The following is a 25850-nucleotide window of genomic DNA, read 5'->3' on the forward strand; positions in this document are numbered from 1 at the left end:
CTGCAAACTCACCAGCAGACAGGAGACGATCAGAGCAAATTGATAAAATTATGTGTAGAGTAGGCTAAATGTACTTTCCCAGGACTTGAACAATGGAGCTACAGACTAAGAGCTGGGGGCAACAGTTTTGTTACCTGAAGAACCGGATGATGTGCTCATCGACAAGAGGACCAATCATGTTAATGGAACTTGACTCTCAAAATAACGTAGGCTGACAATGGTGACTAATGGTGACTTGGACTAAGACTGACTGACTCCTATTAGTGAATTATTCAATGTTCATGAATCGCTATGCTTGATTAATGTTGGTTGCATATTAATAAAAATCCTGATAATTCATTACTCATGTTTGCTAATAAGGATTGGTAATTGTGGTTTCAACCGAATAAAGGATTTTGAGTAGAATTGTAACTAATAGGGAATAAAATGAACTAGCTTCCATATGAGTGATGTGGTTATTATTGATTAGAATAGTTCATGATATTTAGAGATGATTGTATTGAATTGTCGTGGATGTCTTTTACTCACTATACTTGACTAGGATACCCTATAAGATCCAAAAGATTCATCGACCTATACGCGTCCCCTTGTAAGTTTACTTACTAAGGACAAGGCGCGCTGGCAGTTTTTGGTAGCAGTTTGATGGTTAGGTTCTTTAGGGAACTAGTTAAGTGGTGAGTAAAGGTTATGGTGGTAGTTTAAAATTGAATATAGTTGTTTTGGTTTTATGAGGTTTGAATTTTGTTTTTCTGAAATGACAATGGTAGCAAAGATGATGTTCCCTTAAGCCCAGAAATGACTTTCCCAGATCCTGGATCCCGTGAGTAAGGTTGGGTATGTTCCCGGTGTATTTGAGATAGTATGAGAGTGGTAGAATTGCGCTTGCCTAAGCTTAAGCAGATCGCAGGTGAATTGTGATATATATGAGGTAAACAGTAGGGAGTTTGCGTACTCCAGTTTAGAGTTAGTAGGAGTGTGCGTACTCCGAAGGGTATGAGAGTAGGGAAGTCGTCGAACTTCACATGTGTGTAGCGCTTGGTGCTCAAAAATTGTCCACGTGGTTGTTGGTGATGTACGGACCCTGCGTGGTCTAAGACTCTGGAGTATAGTGACAAGTGTAGGAGACACTTGGGTATATGTTGCAATCTGTCTGGTTTAGTGGGTTGATGGGCGTGGTCGACAAGTCTTAGTGAATGTATGTTGAGTAAAAAAAGCTTCGACTGAAATTTGGCGAGTCCTATGTGCACCAGGACAGACCCAAAGGCCAGTTGAGAGTAAGGTTTGCGGGTCAAATTTTACTTGCGGACGTGGGGGACTCAGAAAGAGGAATAGCTAAGGTCCCAGAGTGCGCCTTTTAGTGAAAATCTGTAAGGTCCCTGAAGCGATTGTGTCCCTTCATGTAGTAAACCAGTGGATTTGTTTTAGTTATTATTTGGTGAAGACGCTCACAATATAATTGCATTTAGTTGAATGAATTTGAGTTGAGGGAGGCAAAGCCGCAAGACTTTGTCAGCCGCTGTGTGTTAGTGTGACTTCAGTGTGTGCCATACTGGGATAGGTCGGTTGCTGAGAAGAGCCACAACCGGATTGGCAGCCGTCCATAAGAGGCAATTGGTTGAGCAAACGGGTGAAAGGAATCTTGGGAGTAAAAGTCATTTCATTTATTGAATAGAAATACATAAAACAGGCAAAATGAAATTTTTCAAGGCATTTAGCAGTGCGATGAAGGGTGAATCATACATTAAGGCTTCAGAAGGGAAACCAACCCCCCTGGAGGATAGTCCAGCGTATGTCGTAATGACAGAAAGGGGCATAGCTTCTTGTCTTTGGCTAAAACAATGGAGCGCATTGACTAAGAATCAAGGAACCCGAGCATTTCCAGATCATGTAACGTTGAATTTAAGGGTTCTAGATCAATTACGATTATCATTGTAAGACATGAGACCATTACCAAGACCAGCACAGTTTGAAGCTTTAGCAGTTTGGGAGCTAGTGGCCAGACAGCAGCACGAGCTGAAAACTAAGAGAAGGATAAAGCAGATAGAGGGGTCACTAGCCAAAATTAGGTGGGATTGGGAACAAAAGAGATGGCGAATGGCAACCATGAAGGAGATTAAGATATTCCCTGCAATCACAGAAGGTGACAATTCAGATAGAAGAGATGATGACAAGGAAAGAGGAAGCGAGGAAAGAAAGAAAGAGAAAAAGTCCTACGTAGACGATGACGATTCTGATGTTGAGGATTACATTACGCAGTTACTGAAAGATAGACCTCCATCTATGATGACTTATGCAGGGGGTCCAGGGGACATTGCTACAGCCCCTCCAGCTACTCCTGGAACATCCCAGGGAGCCGCGGGTGCTGTACAAACAGAAGGAGGACAAATACCAGGGATAGTGCAGTGTATATCAGTCACAGGAACGAGAGCGGAAGCTCAAGTGCAGGTGCCTACACCTTCCGCACCAGGAATTTACCTGAATGTACCCACTCTTGAGACTGTTTCAAATATTGTGGTGCCGAGGGAGCAGGTGCATCCACAACCAATGCTAGTTCAGACTGACTCGACTCCAATGTTACTACCGTCAGCACAGACACAGAATACGCCAAGGCCTAATCAGTTAACGGGGGCATCAGTGGATCTTGCATCAGTTATGAATCAGGCAATGGGAGTACCACTTACACAAAGTGTAGGTTCCAGTGCAGCACCAGATGCAATATCGCTACCGATTACTGTTGGTCCAGTAGTACCCTTATATGCTCAGAAGAAAATAGAAACGGGAGGATAGGCAGAGATATCACAGAGTCTGGTAAGACGAGGAATGGAAGACTTAGTACAGTCGACATCATCATCAAGTACTTGTCCGGGTGAGCTTAAATCTCCTGTGGGATTTAGTCCTCTTGTGGCACTACCAGATGCAAATCAGAGTATGAGACTTTTGACACCACAAGCTGTAGTAGGGACAGGGATGCAACAGCTGCCAGCAACTAATGCGAGTGACATTTAATTACAAGGGTTAACAGCACAGCAGTTAACTAGTTGGCTGGATAGCTTAAATTCTTCGCAAGGTGCCTCAAAAGGGGAAGAGCAACTGAATAGAGTAGGACTAAATATCGAGGCAAATGAACTATTTGAAGGAACAATAGTATTGAATAGGTTAGAATCCTATACTGAAGAAGAGCTGAGGTATTTATGTCCAAGGATTACAAAGGCAGTTGGGAAAATACACCTGAAACTAGCAGAAGTAGCGGAGAAGCATGACATTGATCTTAAGACAACAAAACATTTGAGACGAAGCTACAGATTAGATTTTGAGGCAAAAGATTTCCAACACATGAGATCAGCAGGAATGAAAGCACATCTAAGAGTCTTACTGCAGAGTGAAGCAAATTTGGGGAGCACTAGAGAAGTGGGAAGGCAGATGGTCAAAAAAAGAAAGATAAACGGAAACAAGACTGAGAAGGGGAAACAGAAGGAGTAGAGAAAGGAGAAGCGGTCAAAATGCTACCAATGAGGGAAATTCCAGGAAGGCAGATTGTCCATGTTCCATGGCATTGAAGTGACATACTGTCTTTTACCAATGATTATCCTAAATTGATGGAGAAGCCAGTTGAATGGTACCAACAGACAGAGAGGTTTGTAAAACTTTCCAAATGTCTGTGGGAAGACTTGAACACCTTGTTGGCGATAGTGGTGCCAGCCGAGTTATTGGTTGAATAGACTGTACAACAAGTTAACCTGAGAGGCATAAGATTACAGGCACACCGTCACCCGAGGTAATGAAAAATTATTATAAGGTGATTGAATTTCTCAAAACTTGGATTTCTCCAAAAAACATAGATTGGCAGAGGATTGACAGGACGGTTCAGGAAACCAAAGAGTCAATACATACCTATTATGAAAGATTGTTAAAAGCATTTAAGGAATACAGTGGTAAAGAAGCAGTCGAACCAAAAGACATGTTGCATTTCGTGTTCAGATTTGTTGAAGGGTTGAGACCTGAAGTAGGAAAGATGATTAAGAATCATTTAATTTGCTGGCAGGCAAAGCCGATTGATGAGGTGTTGCAGTATGCTAAATATTGTAGTGATGAGACTGAATTAAAGCAAAAGAAATTGAAGGAAAAGGCAATGGTGATGCAGATTAAGGCAGCACAATCAGGAGTCCAAGGAGCTTTAGTACCGCCAATGCCGCAGCAACAAAGATCGATTGCTTTTCAGCCACAAGTGAAGGGTAGAGGACGTGGTATGGATGTGATGCGTGGTCTGGATCTGAATACAGTAGTTGTTCAGAATGACATGCAGGGCATGCAAAGGATGTTGCCATGTCACCTGTGCGGAAACGTGGGACACCGGAAGCGGGAATGCCCATTGATGGTACAGGAAGGAATGATTCAGCAAGGTGATATCAGTACTGTTCAGACAGTGAGAGTCCCTAGAGTGAGGGGCCAAGTTACGAATGTTCAAACCCGAGGTCAAAATGTTTTGCCTGTACAAAAGATGCAGGTACCTCGAGCACACTTTACTTCCTTAGCACCAGCACAGCAGAAGATTCCTATGGTGCCTAGACAGCAAATGCATATACCCCAAGCCCCGATGGAGCAGCAACAGGTTATGCTTACCCAACAGGTCAATGGTCAGAGATCAGATAACAGTAACAATGCAGTACACCAATTCCCATTTCACAGTGAGGATGAAATAAACAATGAATGGATGAGTGACAGTTTGGATGAAGGAGCCTGCATACTTGCTGCATCTCTAGAGGTAGATCAGAGAGGACCATTTGTGAAGGGAAAGGTAATGAGACATAAAGTGTCATTATTGGTCGACACTGGAGCTACACGCTCTACAGTAAGGAGTGTAGAAGTACCAGATTTACCTCCTTCTGGAAGAACAGTGCAGGTTGTGGGAGTGGAGAATAGGCAATTAATGAATCCTATCACAGACCCAGTACAAATTGAAATAAAAAATTATACAGGACTGCATAGATTTGTGGTGTGCAACTCAAGTCCTGTATCCTTGTTAAATAGAGATTTATTATGCAAGACCAAATGCTCCATAAATTGTACAGATGCAGGAATAGAAGTTCAGACAAATAGTGACGATGAGGAAGAGAAGGCATCAGCTATGGTTCTTAATGACGCATTTGAAGAATATCCTTTGATCGAGAGTTTTCCAATGTTCACTTTGAAGGAGTTACACGCAGATCTACAGGGAGCAGTAAAGACATGGCGCCTCAACCCAACAGAGGAAAACCTGACAGCTCTCAAGGACACCACCCGCCAACACCACCAACGCCTCCGCATCGCACGAAAAACAGCCTACCAGAACAGACTTGACAACAACGCCCACAACAGCAAGGAACTATTTGGCATCGTCAAAGAGCTCTCCAACCCGGACGCAGAAACCAACCCCATCCCTCCCTCACAGGACCTCTGCGACTCCCTCGCGACCTTCTTCCACCGTAAGATTGCCGACATCTACAACAGCTTCACGACCACCAACATGAACCCGCCCCCGGAAGCCGCAAACGACATCTCCACCATCCTCGCCTGGAACCCTACCACCACCGAGGAAACCACCCGCGTCATGAACTCGATCCACTCGGGATCACCCTCCGACCCCTGTCCTCACCACATTTACAACAAGGCCGACAACATCATCGCACCCCACCTCCGAGACGTCATCAACGCCTCCCTCACCACTGCTACCTTCCCTGAAAGCTGGAAACACGCAGAACTCAACGCCCTCTTAAAGAAACCTACAGCAGACCCCACCGAACTCAAAAACTTCCGGCCTATCTCCCTCCTACCGTTCCCCGCCAAAGTGATTGAGAAAATCGTCAACGCTCAACTCACCGCCGCCCTGGAAACCTCCGACTCCCTCGACTCCACTCAGCTCGGATTCAGGGCCAACCACAGCACCGAAACCGCCCTCATCGCAGCCACGGACGACATCCGAGCCCTGACCGACAAGGGTGAAACCGTGGCCCTCATTCTCCTGGATCTCTCTGCAGCCTTCGACACGGTCTGCCACCGCACCCTGATAGACCGCCTCTGCAGCGCCGGCATCAGAGGCAAGGCCCTGGAATGGGTCATCTCCTTCCTCTCCGGAAGGACCCAGAGAGTCCGCCTCCCCCCTTCAGATCCGCAGCCACTGAGATCATCTGCGGTGTACCCCAAGGATCCTCCCTCAGCCCCACCCTATTCAACGTCTACATGACCCCCCTGGCAAACATCGCACGCAAACACGGACTCGACATCATATCCTACGCCGACGACACCCAGCTCATCTTATCCCTCACCAACAACCCCACATCAGCAAGGACCAGACTGCACGACGGCATGAAGGAAGTAGCGACCTGGATGACAGACAGCCGACTGAAACTGAACACAGATAAAACGGAGGTCCTCATCCTCGGCCCTACCCCCTCCGCATGGGACGACTCCTGGTGGCCCCCCGCCCTAGGCAGCACTCCCCAACCGACCAACCACGCACGCAACCTCGGCTTCATCCTGGACTCCTCCCTCTCGATGACCAGACAGGTCAACTCGGTGACCTCAGCGTGCTTCAACACCCTCCGCATGCTCCGCAAGATCTTCCGCTGGATCCCCATCGACACCAGGAAGACCGTCACCCACGCCCTCGTCACCAGCCGCCTGGACTACGGGAACACTCTGTACGCCGGCATCACCACCAAGCTGCAGAGGAAACTTCAACGGATCCAGAACGCCGCAGCACGACTCATCCTGGACATACCTCGCCACCACCACATCTCCGGACACCTGAGAAAACTCCACTGGCTCCCGGTCAACAAGAGGATCACCTTCAGACTCCTCACCCACGCACACAAAGCCCTCTACAACCTCGGACCCAAACTCATCAACTCCCGCGTCTCCTTCTACACCCCTCCGCGCACTCTGCGCTCCACCGGTCAGGCCTTGGCAGCCTTTCCCCGCATCCGCAAAACCACCGCCGGAGGAAAATCCTTCTCTTTTCTGGCAGCGAAGACCTGGAACTCCCTGCCCAGTCACCTTCGCGCCATACCCGAACACCTCCCCTTCAGAAGGCAGCTCAAGACCTGGCTCTTCGAGCACTGACCCCCTCCCCCCCAGCGCCTTGAGACCCTTATGGGTGAGTAGCGCGCTTTATAAATGTGATTGATTGATTGATTGTAAAGGAGAAGGTTTGGGATTTAACAGAAAAAGAAGTAGATTTGATCAAAGGTGTGGAGCCAATAAAAATCACCTTGAAGCCAAATGTTGAGTTCCCAAAACTTCCACAGTATAACATACCACAGGATGTGTTGATGAAGGGGGCACAAATAATTGGGGATTTCCTGAAGCAGGGTGTTTTGAAGGAAGTATTGAGCAGTCCATGTAATTCCCCAATGATGGGATTGAAAAAGCCTTGTGGAAAAGTGCGAATTGTGCAGGATTTGCGAAAAGGGAATGACATGGTGGTTAAGTGTTGCCCGGTTGTGCCCAATTCAACAGTGATACTGTTTCAGATTCCATGGGAGGCAGAGTGGTTCACAGTAGTCGATCTGTCACAAGCTTTCTTTTCAGTACCACTTCATGAGGATAGTCATTTTCCTTTCTTTTTCAAATTCCTAGATAAAGTCTACAGTTGGTGTAGGCTTCCACAAGGGTATACGGAATCACTGTCCTTGTTTAACCAGATTTTGAAAAGGAATTTGGAGTCATTGGATTTACCTTGCCAATCGACTCTTGTACAGCAAATTGATGACTTATTGATTGCGTCCAGAACGAGGGAAGAGTGCAAACATGATTCGATTGTCTTACTTAATCATTTAGGGGATTTCTGTCACAAGAACGTGATGCTTGTTCTTTGTTTGTCTTGACACAGGTCCATGGAGGTGCCTATCGCCCAGTAGCCTATTATTCATCTACCTTGGACCCATTTGCAGCAGCTTTACCAGGTTGTATGCGAGCAGTAGCAGCAGTTGGTCAAAGTCTTTCCCAATGTGAAGGGGTAATTATGGGATACCCAGTGACGGTAACGGTGCCACATTCAAGTGAAGTTTTGCTGACAAGAACAAAAACCCAACATTTGACGGGGCACGACTGACAAGGTATGAGACGAGCATATTGGGAGCTCCAAATGTCGCTTTGAAAAGATGTACAGTGTTGAATCCAGCAACATTACTGACAAGTGATACTGTTGAAGTTGAAAAGGACAAAGATATAGAGCATGATTATCTTGAAGTTACAGATCTCTGTACAAAACCTAGGCCTGATATTAGAGATACTTGATTGGAAGAAAATGATCACATTGTTATTGTTGATGGTTCATGCCTTAGAGATGGGACAGGCACATTGAGAGCAGAATATGCTGTGTGTACAATTACAGGAACACTCGAAGCATCTTGGCTTCTTGGCATATATTCAGCACAAGTGGCAGAGTTGGTGGCTCTCACTAGAGCATGTTTTGTTTCTACCGGGCTGCGAGTGACAATATACACAGATAGTCAATATGGAATTGGAATTGTTCATGATTTTGGTCAATTGTGGTCACAAAGAGGGTTCATGACTTCCAGTGAAATCCCAGTACGAAATGGTGACAAGATAAAAGAGTTATTATATGCAATACAGTTACCTGAAGAAATTGCTGTGGTAAAATGCAGTGCACACCAGAAAACACAAGACTACATTTCCTTGGGAAATGGGTATGCGGATCAGGTAGCAATATTTTGCGCCCTGAACTGTATATCGTTCAAGGATAAGTGGGAATTAATGCAAGAAGAAGGGACCAGTTGTGCAAATATTGCTTTAAAAGTAGTTGACACTCTAGAGGAATTGAAAACATTGCAAGAAAATGCAGACAAGGAAGAGAAAAAGATGTGGATCAAGCTGAAATGTGTACAAAGACCAGATGAGGTGTGGGTATCTGAGGAGGGCCAGATGGTGTTACCGAATTGTCTGTTATCTCAGATGGCTCAGTACTACCATGGGGAGGCACACATCGGAAGGGATGCCATGATTAGACTATACAAAGTTGACTGGTTCAATCTGAAATTCAGACAGGCAGCCGAGGCAGTGTGTCATAGATGTGTAGTATGTCAGCAATTGAACGTGGGAAAAGGGACAGTGGTGAGTTTGAGCCACATTGGAAGAGCAGGAGGACCATTCAGCAGAATGCAATTGGATTTCATTGAAATGCCTGCATGTGGTGGACTGAAGTACGTGTAGGTGATTGTGTGTGTATTTAGTCATTGGATTGAAGCATACCCCACAAGCAGAAATGATAGTCTCACATTTGCAAAATTGCTCCTCAGAGAACTGATACCAAGGTTCAGATTTCCGATCTCTTTAAAATCAGATAGGGGAACACACTTCAATAACGAAGTGATCAAACTCCTATGTGCAGCACTAAACATTAAACAAGAGCTACATTGCAGCTATCGACCAGAAACATCAGGATTGGTAGAACAAATGAATGGTACCCTGAAATCAAGGATTGCAAAAATGTGCGCTGCCACAAATCTGAAATGGCCAGATGCATTGCCTTTAGTATTGATGTCAATGAGAAATGTACCTGATAGAAAGACAGGATTATCCCCACACGAGATTCTTATGGGGAGAGCAATGAGACTGCCAGCAATACCAGCAAATGTTCTTGTCAATATAACAGATGATATGGTGTTGGACTACTGTAAGGGTCTAGCTGATGTGGTTCGATCATTTTCTCAGCAGGTACAAGCTGTTACCCTGCCACCTATCCATGACCCAGGTCACAACTTGAGAGCCGGAGATTGGGTCGTGATCAAAAAGCATGTGCGAAAAACCTGCCTAAAGCCACGTTGTAGAGGCCCATATCAGGTGGTGTTGACAACTACTACAGCTGTAAAATGTGCAGGGTTGCCTAATTGGATACATGCAAGCCATACGAAAAAGGTGGTGAGTCCCCAGGCTCAGGAAGAAGTGTTGGTGAGGACAACAGCAGCAGCAAAGCGAGTAATTCTGCCTGAACCAGAACCAGAACAAGTTGAGCCGGAGGCAGACCCAGAAGTGACGGAAGAAGGATCAATCACCCCAGTAAGAGACGAGGGTGTAGAGAATCAAGAAGCACAACGTACAGACAGTGCAGAAAAATTGCTAAAAGATCCATGCACAGGAGAAGTACTAACGCAATCTAGGGGGACTGAAAGACCAGAAGACTCAGTGCCAGAGCCTGAGGGGGAAAGAGTTGAGGCAGGTCAAAGCAAAGGTGACCTGACTCCTCCTGAACTCGTTGCAGGTCCATCAAGAGAAGGCACACCAGACAAGGTAAAGGAGAAAAGTCCTATCTTAAAGAGATTGCTGACAGAAGGTGTAAGAAAAGGGGATAATTGGCCTGAATCTCAGATAGGCAAGAAGAAAGACTTGGTGATAAATGAAACAATAGAGGAAGAACAAGACGCCACAAGGAAAGATGAACTGAGTGATGGAGAATTGACAGGGGAAAGGAGGTTGAAAAGAAAGAGAGTGACAAGTCAAAAATACGCAGGACCAGAGTGGGCATACGCCACAACAAGTGATTGGCAAAACGAGTTTATGTCCTTTTGTTTTGACAGAGAAGTTCCAAATCAGTATTTTGACGCAACCTGAAGGAAAGAAAAGGTAGACTGTGTTGTTGAATAAAGAAAGAAGATTGAAATTACTTACCGGAAAAGACATTGATAGCCTGATATGACACTTAACCCCTGGAGTGGACCAGCTGCTAACCGATTTTGACAAAGAAAGAAGGGGTCTTGTCGTGTGAAGTTAAAAGTGTGAAGAAAGAAGTATATTTTTTAAATTTTGATTTTTGATTTTTTGTGTTGCATATTAATTAAGAGTTGAAAACTCTGCTTTCTGATTCTTTACAGATCATGGCTAATTTAGATAATAACACGAGACATATTAGGTATTGTAGATATTTGGGGGTAGGTATGGCGATTGTTTGTGGAATATTATTTGTAATAATGATTGTGGGTATGTTAATTCATGAGATGAAAGAACTGAGAGATACATCTGTGCATGGAACTACTACACTAACAGCTATAGAAAGCTTTAAATTAGATGAGCAGTATTTACATGATTATACTAACGCAAGGGGAGAGTTGTCTTCTAACGTCTTTTATCGTCTATTGAGTGAGTATGTGGAAATGATGGATGCAAGGGATTGTCTTGTGTTTACGCAAATACCTTCATCTGTAGAAGAAGGGGTTACTTATCATAGTTTGCCTTTGACCTATGGTATAGCTTGTAGTCTGTTAATAACGCATTTCTATAATCAGGAATACATTCAATACTTTTATTCTAATTATGATTTAGTATTTTCTTTTGTTCCTATAATTAGATATTTGAGTAAGATATCTGAGGATCACTATATATTATTATTTAGCGGATTCTTTGAGCCTACATTAACATTTGGCACGGCTTATGCGTATCGTAACAACTTGACTTGCTTATTAACTCCTATGGAAAAGAGCTTCATAGGGCATACTGACGATAGGAGAAAAGCATTAAAAGAGAAATTAGAAAAAGGATTAGCGAAAAGGACGTACAAAAATTATTATGTTTACACTGCTATTAAAACACAAGGGAAGTTAGCTTCAGATGTAATACACGTAGGGAAGCTCTGTATATATAGGGCAAAATCATGCACTGACACTTTATTTGTGGGAACGAGTGAATGTAGGCATGTGTTTTTTCTTCAGAATAAATGGACGTTCATGTTGAATGGTGCTGACCCTGTGATTTCTGGGATCTATTACATTTGTGGACTTAATGCTCATTACCGACTCCCTAAGGGATGGTATGGGACATGTTACTTGGGAATAGTATTCCCTAAATCTATCAAATAGATGATTTGAAGAAGATACCGGAAATAACTGAGTTACACCGAATGAGACAAAGAGAAACAGCCTCTGCTGCAATAATAGGGGATATTTTTGGAGCAGTTCTTCCTTCAGTAGGAGTTATGTTAAACCCAAACAAGATACAAAAGTTGTCGACTATAGTAGATAACATGTTAACTAACTTTACAGGAGCTATATTATTACTAAACACTGAATTAGCTGCGGCTAGAGCTATGACGCTTCAAAACAGGCTTGCTTTAGACATAATTTTGGCGAAAGACGGAGGAGTCTGCAAAATGATTAATGAGAAACATTGTTGCTCTAATATCCCTGCAAATGAGAAAGAAGTAAAGGAATTGCTTACTATCTTAACTAATGCGAGTAAAGATTTAAATGAGTTGAAAGAACCAGGAGTTTGGGAAAAGTGGGAAAAGGATTTGCGATATTAGGAAATTGGTTCAGTCAAAGTTGGGGTGGGATATTGTGGAAAATCGTTCAATGAATATTAATTGTGATCTCTATTATGTTAGGATGATGGGGGGTATGTAAATTATGGCACAAAATTCAATTAAAAAGAGCTAAGAATAAACAGAGGAGGGAAGAACAGCCCAGAAGAAGAATCTATAGGGAAGATAGAAACAGAAGGAATCAAAATGTAACCGAGAGTAACTTATAATGATTGATGAGAAAAGTGTGACGACATATTTAGTCATCAGAGGAGGGACTGTTGCAGCTGATATGCTAATATGAGAATATGCTAATGATTTCCATATGTTTATTAATGAGAAAATCTGACATTTGATGAACAGTAAATGGAAATAACTTGAAATGTGCAAAATGTGCCCACTGGGGATGTTAACCATCTGTGTTAACAGTACTAAATAATGTGAAAGCTTAATAATTGTATTAATGTGCTATAATGAGAGATATAAATTTATGTTAGAATGCTTCATATTCTTAAATTAGCTGCACCAGAGGCCTAGTCAGCGCTGGGCCTTGCCTGCTTAAACATGGAGACGCGATGAGCTGCCGCAGACTGGAACTGGAGAAAAGGGACCTTGAACTATACAGAGTTCAACGATGAGCTCTGCTAGAGAAATCTGCAAACTCATCAGCGGACAGGGGACGATCAGAACAAATTGATACAATTATGTGTAGAGCAGGCTAGATGTACTTTCCCAGGACTTGAACAATGGAGCTACAGACTAAGAGCTGGGGGCAACAATTTTGTTACCTGAAGACCCGGATGATGTGCTCATCGACAAGAGGACCAATCATGTTAATGGAACTTGACTCTCAAAATAACGTAGACAAGCGGTAAACAAAAACTATAGGTTAGAGTCATAACCCCTGATAAGGTTGACCAATAGGCAAATTGTGGGATGGACTGAGAGACCCTAATAAAAAGTCATGACATGAAGGGAGAAATCAGAACGGAGAGGCGAAAGTTGATGACGTCAGGAGACGCTGTCCGAAGTGCTGAAACTTGGGCTTGCTTTCTGTGAGCCCGAGCCTTGCTGGTGACTGATGACCTGGAGACGAAGACTGACTCGTTGCTGATCTATCTTGGATAGGTAGCTATAACCTGACTGACAAATGAATGCTTTTTCTTTCTAGGTACCAACTGCACTGTTTAAATGTTTTTCTCTTCAAGTTAGATTTTTCCAAATTAATGATTTGACTAAATTGTTTTCGCATGAAGACCCACATGCTGATGCTAATTTGATATAGGTAGGCTGACAAGGGTGACTAATGGTGACTTGGACTAAGACTGACTGACTCATATTACTGAATTATTCAATGTTCATGAATCACTATGCTTGATTAATGTTGGTTGCATATTAATAAAAATCCTGATAATTCATTACTCATGTTTGCTAATAAAGATTGGTAATTGTGGTTTCACTGAATAAAGGATTTTGAGTAGAATTGTAACTAATAGGGAATAAAATGAACTAACTTCCATATGATTGATGTGGTTATTATTGATTAGACTAGTTCATGATATTTAGAGTTGATTGAATTGAATTGTTATGGATGTCTTTTACTAACTGTACTTGACTAGGATACCCTATGCGATCCATAAGATTCATCGACCTATACGTGTCCCCTTGTAAGTTTACTCACTAAGGACAAGGTGCGCTGGCAGTCTTCTGTGGCAGACAAAATATCTTCATCACATAATTGCAATGACCTTGAAACCTTGATCCAACTAAGGGCTTGATTTAGAGTTTGGTCGATACGGTTAATCCATCACAAACATAATGGATATCCCCTCCACCGTATTATGATTTCATTATATGCCATGGAAATTGTAATACGGTGGCCGGGATATCCATAACATCCTGTCCACCACACTCGAAGTCAGGCCCTACTGTCACAGTGCAATCACAGTGGAAGGTTGAGTGGTGTGGAATGTGGAATGTGGAATGGGGAGAATGAGGAACGTGGGGGAGAGTGATTCGGTATTCCTGTTGTGGTGGCGGTTGTGTCAAGACGTACTTTCCATGTTGTACAAATAAACCCTTGGAACGTGGAATTGGCCTATGCCTCTGTCTTTCACATTTTGGCGACGAGTTCAACCTGGACGACGCATTACAGATAGCAGGACGGAACAATACAGGGAAAGCTGTACGGACCGAGGAACGTGACAAAGGAGGCAGGCGCATGCTGGAGATACGGCAGTAAAAGGGTGAAGGTGGCTCTCACATTTTAATTTTTTTATTTTTTTATTTCCCTTTCCTTTCTGCCTTCACTGGCCGTTTTTGTAACAGCAGTTGTGGACAGTCGCGCGTCACCATTTTAAACAACGTGCCGCGCGACACCCGATTGAGAACTCTAGCGCGTTGCTATGCGCAAAGGCCACGTCGACTCTTCAATCTCTGAACGTTTTCTGAGCCTTACGCGTGATTCCTTTAAGTTATTAATGTCGCGCTGCGACTGAATCGGGAACTGTCTCTTACCTGCATTTGCGCCCTGCATTTCAGCACTGCTCCGACCGCATTTACTGTTCTTTGAGATAGTTTTGGGCGGAGCCTGTATTCCGAGGTGTCGACACTGAGAAAGGACTTATGTGAAGTTCTCATTGTCAGTGTCAATGACGAAGGACTAAATAACATTTGTGTTGACACTAAAAAAGGACTAAGGTGCAATTCCTCCTGCCAGTGTCAGTTATTAAGGACTAGAAATGCATACTATTAAAGAAGAATATCTTGTGGATAAAAGGAAACTGCTACATATTTTTATTGATTTCGTTCTGCCTGTCTGCTAGCATTTGCATCTGTTTTTTTTTTTTTCTTTCTCTCTTCTTATTGGGGGAAAAAGAGAGAAATGCAGTTTGAACCTCCAGCTAAATTTTTATAGAGCAAGGGAGATCCACCAATACACTGGACTAGGTGGAAGGAAGAGTTCTTAACTTACATGAAAGCTATTGATGATGACGACATGTCACAGGAAAGAGTTTGTTACATTGTTTGGGTTCTGAGGGGCAAATGGTCTTCAGAACTTTACCCCCAGTACCAATGCAAGATCAGGCTGATGGAGTAGTGGACGTCTTCAAAGAGGCACTAATGAGGTTGGAGAAGAGTTTCAAACCTACTGCGAGTCTAGCATTAAATAGATTCAAATTTTACACAAGGGTACAGCATTCAGAAGAGACATTTGATGAGTTCCTTACAGCGTTGCGAGGATTATCTGTACATTGCAATTTTGGAGATATGACTGATGAGATGATAAGGGATCAAATTATAGTACATGTCAAAAGTAGGAAAATCCAAGAGCATCTGTGGGTTATGGGAGATCCTAAATTACAGGATGTAATTTCTACTGCGAAGGCCCTGGAGGAATCCGAACAATGGATGAGATCAGTACAGCATACCGATAAAGTCAAATGATTAGAATCTGAGGTGGTGGGTGCAATGGCGGGTGGTAATTTGAATGGTAACTCTGCTGTCAAGCATACTACTGTCGACAGGAAATGGGTGAGACACAATAGGATGGAAAAACCATCATGCTTCCGTTGTGGTACTTTGAACCACCTGACATCATCACCTCAGTGTCCCGCGGTTGGAAAAGAATTCATGAAGTGTGGAAGGGTGAGACATTTTGCTCGGGTATGCAAAGATTTCAGGAAAGGTAACTATGTTGCCAAAGGAAAGATTGCACGTGTAAGTAGCAAAAAAGATGGTGAAGACTGTCTGGAGTGTGATGGTGAGCAAAGGGGCATGGTGTTGTCACTTAAGCAGGGAGATGAAGTAGTGTACAAACGTTTAAGTCAAACAAGATGTGAAGTGCGAGTTGCTGGAAGGAAATTGGATTTAATGGCAGATTCAGGGTCGCCTTGGACAATTGTTACACAGGATTATTTTAAACAAATCTTTGGTGGGATTTGGGATAAGAGTGATTTGAGAGAATCAGATATTATTGCTGAATGTTTTGAAGGGGGAACTATTGAGGTGATTGGTTTTGTTGATACAGTAATCAACTTTAAGGGGAGATGTGCGAGCATTAAATTGTATGTTGCTGCTAAAGGTGTGAATGTCCTGAGCTGGAGAGACCAAGACAAACTAGGAATAATTTTGAATCCCCGGTGTAGCAAGCCTGTTTTAGTTGTAGAGTCAAAGGAAGCGACTGAGTGGATTACGTCTAAGTTTCCACAGGTCTTCACTAGTAAGTTGGGCAAATTAGCCAATTATAGCCACAGAATTAAAGTTAAGGCTAATGCTAAACCTGTGATACAGAAACTTAGAAATGTTCCCATCAGTGTAAGAAAAGAGTTAAAGCAGATATTATCGGAAATGGTGAATGAAGGTGTGATAGAAGAGATTTAATCCTCGGAATGTGTTTCTCTGATTGTTTTGGCACAAAAATCTGACAAATCTTTGAGACTGTGTGTAGATCTGAGAGCTGTAAATGCTAATATCATTGTGAACTGTCATCCTTTACCTAAGATCAATGAGGTTATTAGTATGTTGGAAGGGCCGAATATTTTTTCCACACTGGATTTGAGATCAGCGTACCACCAAATCGAATTAACGTAAGACTCTAGACATCTCACAGCGTTTATCACCCCGCAAGGATTATATCAGTTCAAAAGGATGCCTTTTGGTTTGGCGTCAGCTGCGTCTGTCTTCCAGAGAGCGATGTTTCATCTATTTAAGGACATGGACAAATATGTGAAATGTTTTCAAGACGATGTTATAATCTTCTCGAAGGATGAGAGAGAACATAAACAGCATGTGGAAAATGTGTGTAAAGTACTGAGTATGAGTGGTTTGACCTTGAAGGAGAAGAATTGCAAGTTCTTTTCGAAATCTGTTGAGTACTTAGGTCACACTATTTCGGGAGAAGGGGTGGTACCAAAACAATCTCTTGTTGAAGCAATAGTCAATGCCCCTGCTCCTGACAATCGGGAGAAGTTATTATCATTCACCGGTTTGTGTGAGTATTATAGCAAATTTATTAAGAATTTGGCTACAAAAATGGAACCCTTGAGGGAGCTTACACGCAAAGGAGTTCAGTATGCTTGGACAGAAAAACAAAGTGGTGCATTTGAGAAGATCAAAAGGGAAATTGTGGAGGCACCTACTTTGAAGCCTTTCTGTGTGGGGGCACAATGCATTGTAACGGTGGACGCAAGTACGTATGGGATTGGTGGAGTTTTGTCTCAGTTGTGTGGGAAGGACAAATGGAATGTTACTTTTGCCTCTTGTACATTGACTGAGGCAGAAAGAAGGTATGCAGTGATTGAAAAGGAATTGTTAGCATGCATTTGGGCTGTAAAGCATTTCCAGGACTATGTTTGGGGGTCTAAATTTATTCTGCAAACAGACCACAAGCATTTGGTTGGTATCTTATCTCCAGGTGGAGGCTGGAATGCTACTGCCCGTATTGCCAGATTAGTTTCCAGGTTGCAAGAGTATTGTTTTAAAATTGAGTATGTGCCAGGAAGAAGCAATGCTGTAGCGGATTGTTTATCGTGTCTCCCGCAAGAGGAGAGAAGAGGTTTTGAGGGTATTTTGGAGAGTGACGTTGTATCTCCTGTGTCCGGTTATATGTCTGCTGAATTTGGTAGTATAGAAGAGAATGAATGGATCAGATGTGATGAGGAAGTCCTAGTGCTCCAAGAAGTTAAGAGATATGTGAGGGATGGTTGGCCAGGGCGGAATTGCATAGCTGCTGAAGTAGAGCCGTTTGGTAAAGTTAAAGATGAATTGGATATAGAGAATGAATTATTGTTTAAGAATGGGAAATGCATTCCTCCCAAGGGAATGCAAGAGGTGATTTTGAGATTGGCACATGAGGGTCATCCAGGAATGTCATCAATGAAAAGATTGATCTGCACATGTTTTTGGTGGCCAGGGTTGTGTGTGTGTGAATGCAGAGAAAATGTTGAAGACGGTACCTGCTCCCCTAATTCCTGTTCCCTGGCTGAATTCTCCTTGGCAGAAATTGGGTTCTTTTCCTTTCCGACAGATACACGTTATGCTTTGGTGTTGATTGACTACTTTTCCAAATGGCCAGAGGTGAAATTGGTTGCCCAGGTGACATCTGCAACCATCATTGAATTTTTCAAAGAGGTGTTTGCTATGGAAGGATATCCGGAAGTTTTGATTTCGGATAATGGTGTCCAGTTGACTTCGGGTGAGATGCAAAGTTTTTTTAAATATAGTAACATCAAACATGTTACTACTCCTTTGTATGATCCTCAAGGTAATGGTCAAGTAGAGAGGTTCCATCGTGTTCTTAAGGATAGTATTTTCTGGGCACGAGGATTTGGTGGAGTGTGGAAAGAAGTTGAGGGAGAAGTTGTGGTATTATCGTATTACTCCGCAAAGTACTACGGAGGTGAGTCTGTTCAAATTACTTAAAGGCAGACATCCTTTGTCTAAATTGTGCTCGTGGTGGTTCAAGAAGAAGCAGAGTAAAGACTGGGAGGAAGTCTCAGTAGAGGAAGTCAGAGAAAGGGTAAGGAGGAAACAAGAGAATTTCAAGAAGAGGTATGACGATAAGTGGAAAGTGAAAGAACCTAGTTTTGAGGTGGGTGATTGGGTGAAGGTGCGTGAGCCTGGTTTCATGGTGAAAGGGACAGCTAAGTTCCGAGAGGCTTTGAAAGTGATAAAAGTGTTCGGAAAAAGTGTTGTTACACAGGACGGCAAAGTGTGGAATGTGAGTAGATTAGCAAAGTACGCATGGAATGGTAAACACCAGGACAGGAATTATGGAATAGATCTGTTGATTAAGTTTGGAAATGGTATGCAGTCTGTTGAATATAGGAATGAAGGGGTTGGTCGTGATCAACAGGAGGTTGTGGAGAATGGATCTGGAGAGGGAGAGTCTGGTGAAGGAGAGAATATTATGCAGTTGGATGATAGTGACGTTAATGTTGCTATGGGGGATACCTCTGTTGCATCACGAGTAAAATCCAATTTCAGGACAAGACGTCAACCTACCAAGTTCAAAGACTTTGTTTAAGGAAAAATAGGAGAACAATAGAAGAAAAAAAGTGAACTCTATCTACAAGGTTTTTATTGTATTTTGTTGATATATTTATTTAGTTATAATTTGTTTATCACTTTGTTGCCATATATACTTATATTCTATTTATTTGTTTTTGTTTTAAGGAGGGAAAGTGTGTCACAGTGCAATCACAGTGGAAGGTTGAGAGGTGTGGAATGTGGAATGTGGAATGGGGAGAACGAGGAAAGTGGGGGAGAGGGATTCCGTATTCCTGTTGTGGTGGCGGTTGTGTCAAGACGTACTTTCCATGTTGTACAAATAAACCCTTGGAGCGTGGAATTGGCCTGTGCTTCTATCTTTCACACCTACGTTTTTAAATGAGCCTTTATCACCTCACATTTTGCTCTTGAAGAAATGGTCTTATGTTATAAGATCATCAGTAAGGTGAACTACTACAAAAGCCTCATCATCGGTCTCCGATATTGCTTTTTTTCATGGCGGGAAAGAAAACTCTATTTCGGCCGCAGGACCATATTTAGCTTCCTCCAGATCCTCTGACATATTTCCCTTCAGGCATTCAGGTACTCAGGAATCCGTCAACCTATTTCTAAAATCAAGTTGTGGCCTAGCTACATTACCCAGATATTTATCTGGAGTAACTGGTAGAAAAAGAGAGACGCACACATTTAAAGGATTACAATATTAGGTACATAAAAGATGTACATACTGTTGTATAATGCTCTTTGAACTCAAACTCACAAAATCTCGCTGGACAACAGTAGCCGTATGGATAACATTATAAAAGAAACTCGAAAGAGTAATAAGCAAATTTGAACAAGTTCTGTTAAGTTGGGCAGCGAAGAACAGTAAATGAATTTAAAAGGCTCTAGGACAATAATCTCATACCAAAAGAATTATGAAAAGAAGTTTAGAGCTGGGGTAAAGTAATGTGTGTGTGCGGAGAGCGAGTGTAAAAGCGTGGACAGATCAGTTTGCTAGCCAGTCCATATATCATATTACGTGCATCTGTATACCAAGTGTATAATCATTTGTATAAGGGTATCTTGTAAACAAATCATTTTGCGGGCCAGGACAAAGAATCAAAATATTTGTGGCTGAAAAGGAAATATTTCTGTGGAAACGTGGGGAGCTTACAAAACAAGCATTGAATACACAGTACGACCTGCAGCAGAAGCAATGGACCTATTGGCACCCTTAATCAGGCCAGGAGCAAGTGTGGAAAATATTGCAGCAGGGGATGTGGATGCAAGGCATAACCTTCAACATGGGCTGAGCTATATGGAACAGATTACTGCGAGGGTTTGATTGGTGGATCATGTAAAAGCCAGCATCATTAAACTGTGGAACAGCTATGCCTCTGCCGAGGCCTTTTAGCCATGGAACAGCTGTCCGCACAGGCCTTGGATCCATGGAATCCGTGGCAAAGTACACATGGACAAGCCTACTACAAAAATAGTGAATCTATGGAGCAGTGGTGTAACAAACAATAGGAGGGCTCCCCTGCAGAATGTGAGTAGGGGCCCTTAGTCTACTAAATCCTAGAGATAGTCATTGGCCTTCTGGGGTGTTGGACCTATATTACTGCACTGCTATAGAGCAGCCTGCAACAGGAGACCAGATGAAAGAGGCGGTGAAGAGAACATGGAGCAATCTTCATCGCTGCAGCGATGGTAAATGCTAATCCAGTGACACAATTGCCATACATGCAATGTGAATATCTAGTAAAAAGGGATTCCCTACTATGGATAAGGGTCCTGGTGCAGGGACAAAAAACTAAATCTAAAATAGCCCCAGGCAACCTCAAAAGTCTAAGAGCAATCCTATTTGAATACACTAAATGGCTAATGCGGAAAGTTACATAATTATATCAATGTTATTGTCAATTAATATTCATTATACAAAATATTCTTATATTCAGTTCCTTCATCTCTAGAGATTATATGTGTCAAACCAATTCTAGTTAACAATTCCATCCAGAAAAACCCATACACTCACAATATACATTCAAACACCATTCTCTCCGTTCCTTCCGCACATCCTTAAAACCATATTCATATAAGTACATCACTTTAATTTCTGAAACCCTTCACTTAAGATTCAAGTTGAAATATATTGCACAACTACGCTGTTAGATTCAGTATAGTAGTCAATACAATGAGCTTTCAATGTGTATGCCCACACACAATTTCTTTCTGATTAGTAGCTTAATTCCTCTTCAATCGAAAAATCCCTAAAATATCACTGTAACTTTATTCTTCATCATACACTTTCCATATTTTATTGATACACAATTTCTCCCTAATTAGTAACTATTCTTCTTCTATTAGAAAATCTCTAAGAATTCACCGTGGCTTTATTCTTCAACGTGCGTTTCGCGGAAGATGCCTTCCTAAGGAAATGACACACTTCTTTTTCAAGTACACTGTGTATTGCTATTATTCATCACTTCTGCCGCTGCTATAAGGCGACTTCTATTTTCTTAATTGCATTTAGTCCTTCCATGCCTTTTTGAGTGAATCTGGATCCGACTTAATATCACAGCTTCCCTTCTATCTACCATGTTCGGGGCCGATCGTAGTTCGTGCGATCTGAAAACACAGAACTTCCTTACGTTTCTAAGAACATACATGGAATGAGTAGAGTTTTACCTTGGGGTTCTCAAGTGAATGACAGTCTACAGATATTGGACAGTGCTGAAGAAAGTGAGATGGTAATGGTATAAGCAAGGATCTGTTATGTTTTCTTATCATATGAACGTTCTCACTTCTGAGGATTTGTATATCAGAGTCATACCTACAAGTGAAATTTGTGGTGGAATAATGTATCTTACAAGGTATCATACATAATGTAAGAATTGAATTTAGTTGATAATGTGGCAGATTAGACTCATTTTCTTTGTCTAAGGTTTCCAATAATGGCATGCATTACTGTGTCAGCAGGCTATTGAAGGTTTATATATTTCTCGAAGCCAATGTGCTACAGTTCACTAGCTGTGGACACATTCTTCCCGGTAATGCTTAATTTCTTAGAGTATGGTTTATTGTCCGATAGTTTTAATAAGCCCCTGTTAACACCTGCCTTCATAAGATGCGCATTTGCGTGATATAACGTCAACCTTTAATTTGGACTTGTCAGTAAATAATTTACCACACTTTCTTACAAAACTATTATTTTCTGTCGTTGCAAATTAATTACTAGTACGCCTCAAATTCATAAATTGTCATGGGATCATACATAATTTATGAAATTCATGATACATCATAATTAAGGGTATTACATTAATTTATTCAGTTTATTAGGCTGTTAGGTTGCCCTGTGTTTATACCTTTTACACGTCACTAGTCTGTTGAACCTTTCTGTAATAGTCACTTCTTTTAATTACCTTCATGAGCGCAAAGGGTCTGAGTAATCACGTCCATCAAATCACTCTATACTGCCCACCAAATTACTTTTGAACTATTGATATAGGTCGCCTAAATTGTTTTAAAGAAACACGAAGGTCTTTAAATTTGTCACCACTGTACTTTTTTTGCTATTCATGAATCATAATAGCATGCTACAGAATGGATAATTTCCTCCAACTTTAGATCCTCTTACTGACCCATTGTTTTAATAATTGTTTCTCCAGGAGTTTATTTTTGGGTAGGCATTGCTCAAACATTACTGTAAGAACTCAGTACTGTTTACTATTAAGTGATTTTTGTAGTTCTGGATGTTCATCTCTGCTCCCGAGAATACTAGAGGTGGGCAGAATTTTTCGTTCTGCCTGTGGAATTGGAGGTATTTGCTGACTCTAGTCCCGGCCAATTCCGCCAATCGCTGAATGGCAGAATTGATTTCCTCCAAGGCTCCAGAAATGCATGCTGTTGAGTTGAAGAAAAGCAGTCACTGGCAGTCATTAGCAGTCACAGTCAGAGTAGATATGCTGTTGCTTGAGTATATTTTCTATTCAAGCATCAGGAAAATCAGCTTGAATGCCTGTGCGCTCTTGTGCAGCACATGGTGCCATTCGTGCTGAGTTTTCAGAGCTGATCCCAGTACTAGAGCTAAGTTAAAGCACAAACGGCACAACCTGCAAATTTTCCACCTGTTGGCAGAACTCTGCGGAATCTCATGGAGTTTTTATGTAAAACTGCAGAGTTCCGCAAGGTCGAATTCCATGAGTTCTGCCCACCCACAGAGACCACTGCTAAACAAGCAGCACACCTTTTACTCTAATTTTTATCTGGCGCTCCCTTCTTCTAGAATAGAATGCTAGGCACTTGGCATATTAGCAGGTAGTATTTGTCAATTTGCTCTGTAATAGCGGGATGGGGTGATTTAATAGGAAAAACTCATAATTATAAGTGGGCATAACTGGTTTGTGCTAATGCTGGATAAAAAGCATTTGTGAGAACCATTAGATTATTTGGTGGGCAATTATTTTATCCGGGTGTACATGTGCCTGGAAGCAATATATATTATATAGGAGCCCTATTTATTGTGTGGAATGCCATTTTTTAGTGTCCATGTGTTAGGCTGGGTGATGAAAGAATTGCTAGTTTTGCACATAACTATTTGAATATATGGTGTGAGATTAGGGAACGTCAGTTATGCCATTTCTTTACAATTTGTAGACAACCTCTGAGGATACATCAGTGAGATAGTTTCCTATGGATGTCACTAACATTTAATTTCTAAACTCCATATACATAAGGTGTGAGAGCCTAAGCCTCCACACCTAGTCCAATAAGTAGCATAATTTTTAACTTTAATACTTAAAATTGAAAACATCATAACAAAGCTATATTTTATAAATAAATTAAGTGTTTGTCTCTATCCTATTCTTGTTGGACTGTATTGTTTGAGAAACTACTAACATTTCTTCCATTTTGTTTAGCGTCAATTGAAAAAAAAATGTTGATATTGTTAGTGCAAACAGCAAAAAAACTCCTTGTAAATCATCTCCCTTCAGATCAAATGGTTGGTAAAATACATACATTGACCCAGATCTATGAAAAATTGGCACAGGGCAGTGCAGCAAGTCATCTTGCTGCGTTGCCCTGCATCAAACTGAAAGAGCAGAAATGTGCCACATCTATGCAATACAGCACGTTCCTGTCCCTTCCAACTGCGCTAGCGCTATTTTGATTGCCTAGGTCCAACAGAGGCACCCTTTCAGCATAGTGCAAGGGTGCCTGCATTGTGGGAAGGATTGTTTTTGCCCCTTCATGCACAAAAACAATCCCAGGAGGCATTTTCCTCTTTCTATGTGTGCTGCGGAGTGCAGAATACATAGAAAGAGGAAAAACAAAGGAGAAACGAAGATTTTTCTCCTTGTTGCCCCTCCCCTGGAAAGTGTAAGGTTTTGGCACATCCTCAGGTTTACAGGCCCTCATAAATCTGGAGATGCATTAATATCCATGGGTGTTTTGTGGGAAAACCCACTGCAACACCCATGGAATGCCTTTCTGGTGCAGAGTAAGGCAATGCAGCAAATTATGCTGCCTTGCCTTACTCCATATCTATGAGGCCATTCAGAGCAGCACACATTGGCTTTGCGTGGCTACGTAGATATGGTTGAGAGGCTTGCTCTGCTGCTGTTTCACTAAAAGTGATGCAGTGGTGGCACAGGCCTCTCATAAATATGCCCCATTGTGTCATACCTTTTAGTTATTATAATCAAGCACAGCCTTGCAGAGCATGTGAGAAACCCACAAATTGCAATTGTCAGCTGCAATTTCTTCCAGTTATTGGTGATTGGGGGAAGGCAGTGATTTGCATCATGTTGGTTTTAATTTACGGAAAATGAAATAGTTCAACATGTCTCAATTGTGTGCCATGTCTTTGAGGTTATATTGGAGACTAGAATATCCCTTGCAATTAATAATTGTAAGGAATTGTAACAGATGTTAGCAATCATTGTACTACAGTGAAAGTGAATGTAGGACTCTTAGGCACAGAAAGAGATGCTTTAAGGTATCATCCAATAGAATGTACGTTTGACTGTTGAAACATTACACTAGGAAGGGAAGGTAAAGGAGGAGAAGGGGTGGGGGAAGGGAATGGGGAGGGGGCTTAGGGAGTGCCTGCTGTATGTTTAATATGTGCATGTAGATTAGGGTATGGAGCTACACAATGGAATCTTGAAAACCGTTATGGATACAATGTGGAGAATGGAATCTTGGGGAGGATGGTTGGCAGTTGCTGTGGTGCTATGTTGCTAAAGGTGCTATCAATAAAGTGTTTATATTCCTACCTTGCCAGAAGCTGTACAGCCTGGCTTCTAGAGTGTATTAAGACTTCATATCAGGGATAGGAATTTAGAGCCAGATGTATCAAGGTTTTTTACCCATTCTGTGTCTATGGGAAAAAGTGTTTGTACATATGGCCCTTAGTCCCATACCAAGAGGTGTCTTGCTCAAGTTGTATTACCTGATTTGTTGTGGCTGAGAAGTTGGTCTAGCTACTCACTCACTCTGTGGAGGTCATCCCAATGATAGACCCAATTAGCCTGAGATTGTTTATGCAGTATTTTTTTTAATTTAT

Source organism: Pleurodeles waltl, chromosome 11, assembly GCF_031143425.1.
Source record: "Pleurodeles waltl isolate 20211129_DDA chromosome 11, aPleWal1.hap1.20221129, whole genome shotgun sequence".
NCBI lineage: Eukaryota > Metazoa > Chordata > Amphibia > Caudata > Salamandridae > Pleurodeles > Pleurodeles waltl.